This window comes from Cygnus olor, chromosome 5 (genome assembly GCF_009769625.2).
Source record: "Cygnus olor isolate bCygOlo1 chromosome 5, bCygOlo1.pri.v2, whole genome shotgun sequence".
NCBI lineage: Eukaryota > Metazoa > Chordata > Aves > Anseriformes > Anatidae > Cygnus > Cygnus olor.
Genome location: NC_049173.1, coordinates 40,500,410 through 40,509,922, shown reverse-complemented (window position 1 = coordinate 40,509,922; position 9,513 = coordinate 40,500,410).

Here is a 9,513-nt window from a genome sequence, read left to right as displayed (position 1 = left end):
AAGAGAATAGACAATTGTTTTTTATCATAAGATTACTGCTCATTGTATACAAGAAAACAATTGTTATCAGGTATGAACTTAAATGGAATCAACTGCAGCAGTCTTTACAGGAATTTACCGAAATGTCTGCCATTCAGAGCTGGCTTACCATAATATTCTCTACGGAATAGTTGACCACAGGATTCTCATTCACAAACAGCCAGGTTAAACAGTTAAATGCTAGCAAATCCTGCATAGCCCTGTGGGAAATTTCACTTTAATCCCGAACTTATAAGAGGACAATCAAAGCCCAAAGCCTGGGTAACAAATCTGATCCTCTGTTGCAATCTGTGTCCTCATGGGAAGGAGAGAGATGCTCCCTGTACAAGCCTGAGATGGATAAATACCTAAATGATGAGATAGATGGGGAATGCAGAAGAAGCGTCTGGCTTCAGCCATTCGCTTCCAATTTCACATTACATTGTGAAAGGCAATTCTTGTGCAGCTCGGGAACAGCCAGTCCTGATTACTATAAGTTGAAGTGTGGCTTAAGGAATGATTAATGACAGTGTCAGGAGAAAACAAAGCACAATGAGAGTTATCTCTAATCCACCTGCTTGCAGATGCTATAGTAAGGGAATGAAAATGGCCCCGGCGAGCCCTGATAATAAAAAAATCAAAATAGAAAGGTGCAAAGCTGTAGATATGTATTAATCTGATATATAAAAACTAGGTCTTAGCTTGAATAAAGCATTAGGCATGAATGGAGCCCCATAGGTGATAGATATTAGAGCATAGTGGACTTCACATTGTCTGTATTTTTTAAATCAAACAGAACTGTTCCCTTCAGTATTGCCTTTGACATTAATAGGTTGGTATTTGAAAAGTCACAGTTCACTAGATGAGCAGGCTTGTGAGTTCAAGCTCATTAAACAAAACCTCTTTTTGTTGTTGTTTCAAAAAAAGTGACACCATACCACCACCTTGTGGTTTTGCCTTGCATAAGCCCAGGGAGGAGAGAATCAGCTGTTTCCATTGCAAAACAAGCTACAGTCAGATAAAACATAATTATAAGATCTTCATTCTTTCTGAAATGCAAATAGGCTTACAAACTACTTCAGCTAACACAACACACCTGAGAGGCAGCGAGGCCATTTCAAATAAGTCTTTAATTCAGTTTCAAGCTATTCCTGTTAGACCTGCTTTGATTCAAGACAGCAGCTATTGCAGACGTAAGAGGGTCACTGATCACAGCTATGACTGAAAATGCACATTGTGGTGGTTTCCTTCAGCTGCATTTCAGCTGCTCCTCTTCTCTCTTTTTCTGACCTATCTGTCTTCCTAAACTTCACGTCTGCTGGGAAATCTTGCACCAGTTGTGATCTGGAGATTCACTGCATGGAGCTCTAGGACACCCGTTCTCACTCCTTGGTGCTTGTGTTGCTCATCAGACAGGGCTCGTCTGTTAAGATCCATAACAGTGACAGTCTGCTGTTTGATATAAATCACAGCAGTCACATAAGAACTACTTGCTTGCTTTGCAGGTTTCATATTCTGAAAAGTAGTTTGATTTAGAATAGTTCTACTGTCTTTTCATTAGGGAGAATTGTTCAAATTCAAGGCACAATGTAAGATTTCATAAAACACCCAACTGCCCAGGAATCTAAAACTTTTTAACTCTCATTGGGACATAGGTTCCTCCTATGTCACCTAGGGCACATTGGAAATTTTAGCTATCGTCATGGAAGATGGGAATATATACTTCTTGAGACCTTCATGTACATCAGATTTAAAGCTATTGCCTCTTGTTGCCAGCACTGAGGGAATTATTTGACCCTACTGAATTCAGAAACAGAAGTCCCATTAATTTAGATGGGTCAGGATTTCATCCCAATTGTCTCCCTCCCAGCCCCCCTTTGTCTTGCTATGACCAGCAACAAGTTAAATGTTAATTTATATTTCATGGAAGTATTTTAGTATTGAAAATCTAATGAAGATTTAGCACTCAGTTTTTAATGAGGCTGACATAACTGTCGAAAGAAAGCAAATACATTATTTTAATTAATATCAATTCATAAGTGCTCCTGATTTATATATTAAACAAAAAAGAAAGTGTCTTGTCATACACTACAATTTATTCTGTATTCACCCATCATTTACTCAGAATCTTTTTCTTTTTTTTTTTTTTTTTTCATGTGAAGGGTATGATGGAAGCTGCCATGTAGAATTATACAGCTGCTGCATATGCTATAAGTACTGTGATCACATCACCCTTATTTTCTGATGACGGGCCTCAAATCAATTCTATCCACGTGTCTTTGTCTCCACCTGACACCTCCTGCTATCATAATAATCATGCTGTATGGTTTAAAGCCTAAAGCTTTTGTATACTGTATTTTCTTAATAACACCAGGGATCCAGACAGTTTCAGTGCTATAAAGATATGTTGTTATAACCAGCAAAGGGTCTCCCTTGAAAAAATTTTGATCAAGGTATTGAAACCATCCAAAATCAAGTATGTTACAGCTGAAGTTTTGATTGGTCCATTTTAGAATCTGATAAAAATTGAAATCTGGGTAAATGTTTGGGTCCTGATGTCTCCTCTAGGCAGTAGGGTGTTGGGGTGTTTATTCAAGCTAAAATTTGGAATGGAGCAGAACAGAATAGAGTAGGTTATGAATACATTTGGAAGTGCTTTTACTTGTGCAACAGAGCAGAAAGGGAATATTTTAACAAAGAGAAAGTAGTGTTGCAATTACAATGTTTTATATAGTCATGAAAGATGATAGAGTTAAAACTTGAAAATTAATGTATCAGCATCATTAAACAGACATTTCACTGTGAAGATGCAATAGATTGAAGATTACAGTTACATAAATCCAAAACCATTTAAGGGTTAACATCTCTGCTAGAATCAAAAGCATGGAAGAATGAAGGTACCACTGTCAAACAATTGTCTGAGATCCTTTTATACCCATTTGTTATACTCCTCCCCACTTATTTTCCCCTTCTTTCCAATAAAATATTTTGTTTCCTTCAACCTCATCCTCCCTTCCCACGGCATGAGTTTCTGTCTTGATCCAAAGCAATCCTCAGCAACCTGAAAGGTTTCTTTCAAAAGATTGCAGTAAGCTTTCAAATACCTCCTCACAAGCATGCTACCTTTGGATGAAATTCTGGTCTTGATGCATGCTCTATTTTAGGTCTGTCTTCCTGCTTTCTTTACAATGTGTGCACCCAGGCATCTTCAAGCAGGATTCCGTTCTGAATGTACAGTTCCTGAAAAACATTGAGTCCTAGCATGATACCCTGTAAGATCTGAAGGCAGCAGCAAACTCATCAGAGATTTACAGACTATCACAAAATGTATTTAACAGAAGCTCAGAATCCTGTTCTGTTAAAGTAAGGGGAGAGAGAAGGTACAGGATTAGAAGATCAAACTCCTAAAAAGGGGGTGGAGGTTCAGATTGATTTTGGACACTTAACTGAGATTTAAACTGTCTCTTTCCAATCTGTTTTTGTGCAAGCATATTCATCTCTGAGCTGCTAGGGGTGAAATCTTCTTGTGTTCAGAAAGAGCTCCTTAACCAGTGATTTCAAAAGATTTTGCATGAATGTTCTTTCTGGCCAAAACTCATTCCACCTTACAAAGTCAGAAACCAGCCAAAAGCAAGAATGAATAATTTACAAAGGGCAGCTGGCCTGGTTCTTGCAAAATCAAACTAAAATCTTGGCTCCAACCCTCCTTTAAATTACTAGATCCAAAGCTGAGCCCTGCAGGTCAAGAGTATTATTACATCTGAATTGCATATCTGCCTAAATTTCCCTTTTTCTACTGTATGTAGACCTCGGATAAGGTATTTGATTTTCACTTTACTTCTTATCCCTAAATTGCATAGCGCTGCAGACTCAGTCATAGTTACCAGTGCTACTTGTGGTAATGTGCTTTAAGAGGAGGCGAATATTGCTTGTAGCCTTCAGAGGACAGGCAGATTACTGCCTGGTGAGGAGTTCGCTTAAAGTAGGGTATGTGAAAATCGAGCTACAGTCACTTGCTGTAAAACAAAGTATCACCCAAATTGTTTGCTTGTGTGTAATTATGGAGTCTTCAGAGCAGTTACCCTGCTTCTAGGGATGTTACCACACAGAGTGTGGTAGTTAGTGGTCGGCTCACTTGTGTCACTGCTACAGGTAACCTTCTGAGGTGGGAGATAATGCACTCTACCGAGTAATCTCTTGTTTTGGTTCAAAATCCTAGCAGACAATGTGAGGCAACACTGAGATCCCTATCTAAATTGCATGCTAGGGCGGTTGTTTTACAAGACCTGAATATGTTTTCAGTATATCACATAGTGACTTTTCAGCCATCTCCTTTGACACATTAACCTGCAGCAAAATAGCGTTCTCTGTAGTAGGCAGCTTAGTATCGAGTCCAGTTATATTTACCTTGATTAACAAGAACTCCAGTCTTTTATGTGGATGCTGCTCCTGCTGTGGCTGCATTAAAACATTAAGAAAGAGTCATATAAACATTTGGAAACTGGATCTCTCCTTGGCATCCAGTAGGTGCTGAAACTCCATGTACTTCAGTTCTGATTTGAGTTCATGTTCCTTAGAGTTTGATTGCGAGTGCTGCTCTTTGTGACAAAGTATCTGCTACTGCAGCAGATACTTCAGCATTTTCATAAAAGAATCCCAACAACAGCAGGTCCATAGGCCATTTATTATAGACTTAGTTTCTTGGATAGCTGTATGATTTTCTTCAGCAGTATGTCTACAACATGTACAGCAATCGTCAACTGAGTGTCAGTATAAGGCCTGCTGTACTCCCTGGGGGAATAACCTGCACCAGTATAAACACATTCACGCTGATAACTTAGTCCATGCTGTAGCCCTTTGTGTGTTCAGAACATTTAAAAGAAGCTACATTTTTATGGAGTGAATTGAAGTGTGTAGTCTGCAAAAGAAGCAGAAAAGCTAAAACAGAGCATAAGATGAGGGTAGCTCAGACACATTTAGCATCTGCAAACAAAAATCAGTGTTCGCTCAGATAAATGGATTTCCATGTGACGTTCCTACCTTCTCTCTTTGTTAAGCATGAAGCTTTTTTTTCTTTTTCTTTTTCTTTTTTTTCTAAAGCTAGTGGTAGATCTGCTCCTGGCAGTATGTTATGTTCAACCATTAGTTTATTTTTTAAGACTAAGAAGAGATATTTCTACATTATAAATTATTTATAAACATAAGAACAAAGGGAGGCTTGTCAGGGCTGCTGGTACTTTGAGAAAACAACAACAACAACAAAAAAGATGATGAATTTATGAAGAATACAATTTTATGAAGGGCGGGGGGGAATGCAACTACTAATTATTAACATTCATCTGCAGACAAAGACCTGAAAGGATAGGATTAGAGGGATACATTTACATCTGTCTGTCACAAAAAGAAATCTCATTAAAGGTTTACTAGACTGTCACAAAACTTCTTCTAATGTTAAACTTGAGGGTCCCAAGGGGGAAAGGAATATCTCATTTTTGGCCGATACAGTGAAGTGATATTAAAAAAGCAAACAAAAAAGCAAACAAAAACACTTGCATTTTTAGGAACAGCTCCAGCTGAATCTCCTTAGGTGACAAAAAGGTTCCTATGCCATGGAAAAAGTTTTACATGTCACTGCAAGTTTCAGTAGTTTCTATGTATGCAGCCATGTGTACTTTGAGACATGATATGGCTGCCACAGCAGTCACTTTGTGAATAGCGTTCATCATCTGGACGCTTCTTTTCATCTATAAAAAGAAATCTGCAATAGGTTGCTTTGACAATTCAAGATGCTGAGCCACAGTTTCTCTGCTTTAAAGAAGCAGACATTAAGGTTAAATACGTTAAAAGTGCACAAAAGTAAACACACTGTGTATGTACAGTATGTTGACAATAGCAAAACTTCAATATAGTGTAGTTCGTGATCAAAGAACTGAATCTGTGGAAAAGAAATCCTGAATCTAGCTAAAGCTGTCATTTTATTTTTCATAGCAAACTAATTTATACTGAATACACATCACTAAGGAAAAATCTAGAACACTTCCATATTACCTGGGCTGATGTATGTGGCCACATTAGTAAGGTATTCAGATAGTTGCTCTTAAGGTCAGACATCTATTTTCTCGGATTGTATTCTAATTGATTTTATTTTGATTTATACACTGGTTTGATTAACGGATGAAATGTCTTGCAAGGGAGAATGTTTTCATCTTGAACATCGTGTTAGAGAAAGTCAAAACTATCAAAGAAAAATACCACAGGTTCATCCAGATCCATCCAGATAAGTCCTTGTAAAGACAGTTCTCAGCAGTGTACAAACCAAACCCAAGTAAAACCCCTGAGATTCAACTATTCCATTCCAGTTATTAAGGATTTCTTTTCAGGTTTCGGATTGGATTCAAAAAAAAAAAAAAAAAAAAAAAAAAGCCTAGAACACTAACCTCTGATTTTCCATTCATTTATTTTTCTAACTCCAGTTTGTAGACTATTCTCCAGTCTCAATTTTCAAACCTGACTGGTGATTATTGGTGTTTACTTTTACATGCATACCCTGAGGCAGTATAGAAGGCCTGATTTTCAGAGGCTGGTTCCCAAGGTCTGCTGAAGTTTCAGCTCTCTAGGTCTCTCAGCTTGGGCATCCAAAACAGATGCAACCAAATGTATGCCCATATGTTTGAGCATGTTGCACCACTATATATGCACTCCCTGGCACTGTTGAAAGGCATACATTCCCTGCAACCCTCCTACGCTCCTCCCTCTGTTCTGCTCCATTTAGGTCTGTGCACATAATCTAGATTTCAGGTAAGCTGAACGAAGAAGTTCTTTCTATTCCAGTAGCTGAAAAATTATATGGTCAAGACTGGAGCCTCCTCTGCAGCCCCCCTTTCAGCATGTGAATTCCCTGTGCATGCAGGATTCAGTTACCTGCAGAGGACACTGTCGCTGAAAGGAAATACAAAAATGATGGCTTTTAAAACAGCAGTTGTGTAAGCAGAAATAACAAGATATTTTGTCTTAATATATCTATTTTCACATTTTCCTTCACCCAAAGCTTCTTTTACAGAATGCAACTGTATAACAAAGCCAACAATCATTGTAACTTTAGGAAACACTGTAATACATTCTTGAATGACTTTTTAAAAAAATAAAGAAAAATTCATGCAACAGTGACAAACCAGCCGACAAACCCTTAAGATAATGAAGTTACATAACATAAAAATCCCTAACAAATGTGAAATTATAGATGTCAAAAGCACTTGGATTCTTATCCCCTTTTTCAAATCACTTATCTTACAGACAGCTCTTTTTTACATACTTTTTGCCATTCTTGCTTGATATTTTAGTAGGCAAAAGCTGTTCAATAAAGGATATTATTTAAGAGGTCCCACAGTATTTTCTTTTTTGCATTCCCTATTATATAGCACATTAGTACTAATCACATTCTAAAGAACAGAAAAAATATACAGTAATTTAATAGGGGATTAAATTTCACATCTTTGCAGTTGGAAGTCTATTTTCTGTTACTCATAAGATAGGCATAGGAAGCCAATTTAAGAAGCAAAGGGTGAGATTTAAAAAGCTACGGTAAAGCTACAGTTGAATATTTACTTTGCACCTGTTTTCTAATATATGCACACACACATATGTATGTATTAAAGGCAAGTGGAAAATAAAATCTTTGTTTCCTTTTCATTTCACTTTTTACTTGGGAATTAGATGTATTTCATTTTTGTGTCAGAAATAAACATCTGGGTCAGGTAGCCACATGAAATACCTTTCCAGTCTCCAGATAGAACAGAATTATTGAAAAGCTATTTATAACTGAGGATTTCTGCTAAATGCAAATTATTGTAGTTGATAGCTATATCAATATGAAGAGTATAATACTCTTGCGCATTGCTAATATTTGCTTTTGTAACATACATTGCTAAAAATAGAATTGTTGCACTTCAAACATTTTCTTTGTGGCTTATAGAAATGTATTATTCAAATGTTTTTAATTTTATATAATAGGAAAATATGTAGTGTAGACAGGCAACTAAAAAATCATTGCTGAAACTCATCAAAGCAAAGGCAGGACTTTCACAGAGCAATTATTGAATCTCATCAAAGTTTGGAATCTGACTCAAGAAAGATGTGTTTTCAAGTGTCTGTGCCTAATTCCTCTATTGAAGCAAGCACTTTGCTGCCTATGTGCAAGGGCAGGAGATATAGCCCTGGAAAATGCTTTCTGTTTGCAAGGAAGCTTAAACTTGTGTTCGGTCCACACAGCCTGTCACTTTTAAGCTTGACTCCACAGGAGTGCTAACTGTGAACAGTGCATATGCACAGTGCAATGCTAATATCAGTTCCTCCACTCTTCTTCCCCGTGAAGAAGTCTGCATAGCTATGGTGTTCACTCATCGTTTGTCTCCTGCCAACAATTACTTCTGGTGAATTTTATTTCACGTTCCCTAAACTGCATCTTTTAGACAGTAGTGTGGATCATGTGTATAAAGTTAGGGCATTTGGACATGAGGTACCTACTGAAATAATAGGATTTGGGAGTTTGGATTCTGGAACTGCTCCTGCATCCACACGGCCTGATCAGGAAAGTCTCCTGTGCAGGATTTGACTCCTGAAAGTTTTTTGCGTCCTTATGGCACAATGTGGAGTGGTAAACCTCCTTGGATTCTTTGTCAAATATTCTAGAAGGCCAAAATTCAAGGTCTGGAGTTAAATTTTAAGTGAACTAGAGATTTAGGAAAACTTCAGGCTTTTCTGTAGTTCAGAAGCAAGACATGCAGCTATTGGCATACCTAAATGTCTAAATACCTAAATATAAACACTTAGATAAATTCCAGGGTTGTGGTACACATATGGACAGAGCATTCTGCTTGTTTTAGGACTATTTTCTCTCCTGGAAAAGGAAAATACAGTTTCTAATCCTTCCAAGAATACCTATATAGTAGCTTGCATTTCCAGTGGGGATTTACCTCTCTGCTAGAGCAATCTGGGAGATGCAAGGCAACGAAGAACTATGTATGGCTCATGTTTATCTGATACAGTGCTTTCTGATCAGGGATTCCAAAGAACTTTTAAAAATGAGGTCCATTTTGCAAACAAGGAATTTGAGGCACTGCACAATGCAACGACTGAAGCTCAACTACAGGCAAACAGTCAAGCTACAAACAGAAAACAGACTTGTTCCTTCCAGGTGCTAGATACACTAGGCCAACCTTGCTGTTACTCACTGCTTTAAAGAAGTATTCCAGATATTCGAAATTAGGCTTCTTACTGCAGGCATGATTTTGATTTCAACAATGACTAATGGAAATTAATTTTGAAAGTTAATGGAACTACCCAACAGTAAGATCTTGACACTAAAAATGAGTTAGGAATTTTAGATACTTTTTCAAAACTTCAGATAAAGTCAGTGAAATTATTTAAATACACTGTGTAGATTTTGTAAATACTGGCAATTCTAAGTCAAGGCAGAACATTCTCCTAAAGCAGCTT